Source organism: Vigna radiata, chromosome 5, assembly GCF_000741045.1.
Source record: "Vigna radiata var. radiata cultivar VC1973A chromosome 5, Vradiata_ver6, whole genome shotgun sequence".
NCBI classification, from domain to species: domain Eukaryota; kingdom Viridiplantae; phylum Streptophyta; class Magnoliopsida; order Fabales; family Fabaceae; genus Vigna; species Vigna radiata.
Window position 1 is genome coordinate 21,677,486 of NC_028355.1, and position 1,909 is coordinate 21,679,394.

Here is a 1,909-nt window from a genome sequence, read left to right on the forward strand (position 1 = left end):
ATATATATATATATATATATATATATATATATATATATATATATATATATATATATATATATATATATATATATATATATATATATATAACATCTTTTAAAGTTTTAAACATGTTTCTAATAACTCTTACAAATCATATCACACACAAAAATTATTTTAATCCTCGTACATTTGTTTTATTTAAGTATAGTCTAGTCAATTTCCTGTACTTTGTCTTTCTAGAAAACATTCTGTTTTTATGTTACAGCCGTGTCCCGCATTAATTGGCAACCTCTTCCATTATTTCACATTCACACATACATTATCTTAACCTTTTCTTTTGTCTTTTTCCTTCTCTGATAGCCATAAGAACATCAGAGTTTCTAGCCAAATCTGCTTGGTGCACCCCGCCAATATTACTTCAACACGTAAATCACTGTACTTATCTAACCAAAGGCTCATACTTTAATATGACTATAATCTTCTAAAACAAAAATTAAAGTTTTGTATTCTTACAATCAAATATTTTTTAAAAGAAAACATTATTATCTTGTTCTGAAACAAACAAACAAAACCTATTTCAGAATTGTTCTACAAAATATTTTAACTTAAATTTATATTTTATTTTCATAGTTTATACAATTTTTATTTCTAAAAAAACTAATTAATTAGTTATTCAGTTTTTTATTTTAAATTATTTAAATTCATTATCGTGGGACCAAACGACCTAGGAAAAGTGAGACATCACTCGAAGACGGACGGTCTTAGAGCATCCACGACCAATATCTAGATTGACAGATAAGATCAGACGGTGGCAGAAGGCGTCGGACGACCTCGCTCTATAGAAGTTCTTTTAATGGAGATTAAGGTAAAATGGTAATTAGAGGTATTGGACTGAGACCTGTGTCAAAAACCATAAATACAGGTCAAAAGTAATATGTAGGTGATTGCATTTACTGTGCATTTAATACCCTTATTCTAAATCCTGTGTGAAAAAATTAGTGACTTAAGCATTAGAGAACCTTTGACATACACTCCTCTGTCCAATGACTCTTTAGACGAAACAACACGCACAATTTCCATTATTATTACCTTTGAAAAAGAATAGGCTTCTTGACGGACGGTATAAAGAGGGATGTGTAGAAAGTGATGAAAATGACATTGCCACCACTCTCCTTTATGTAGGAAAATTTTGGAAATTGCTCAACTCATCCGTTGATATCTGCCACGATCAACAAGCCTGATTGAGTGAACTTCCCACCACACGAGACGAGGATAGCCCACGCGCATGCCACGTGTTTTCCCGCCAAGATCAAATTCAAAAGACCCTCGAACGGCCTAACCATGAATTCACCTTGAACCGCTAGCAACATCGCCTATCCCAAACCCCAACACCGACTACATTGTCTAGGGCTTGGGAGACCTGTGTATCGTAGGGGGCCAAATGGCCTAGGAAAAGTGAGACACCACTCGAAGACGAACGGTCGTGAAATATCCACGACTAATATCCAAATTGACAAATAAGGACAGACAGTGGCAGAAGGCGCCGGGCAACATCGCTTGACAATAGCTCTTTTAATAGAGATTAAGGTAAAATAATAATTAGAGATATTGAACTGAGATTGGGTCGAGATTAAGGTCTCACTAATCTCATACTCATGTCAAAAATTGTAAATACAAGTAAAAAATAAGAGGTAGATAATCACATTTACTGTGCATTTAATACCCTTATTCTAAATCTCGTACGAAAAAATTATTAACTTAAACATGAAAAAATCTTTAGAAGATAACCTTCTGAACGATCAGAATAGAGACGAGAACTAGATAATCCAGTCTCCAGACAACAACCAAAGAAAAGAAAATTTTTGTAAATATTTAATGACTCGACCTAATATATGAAAGAATAGTTTTATCAAAATTTAATGAAAAA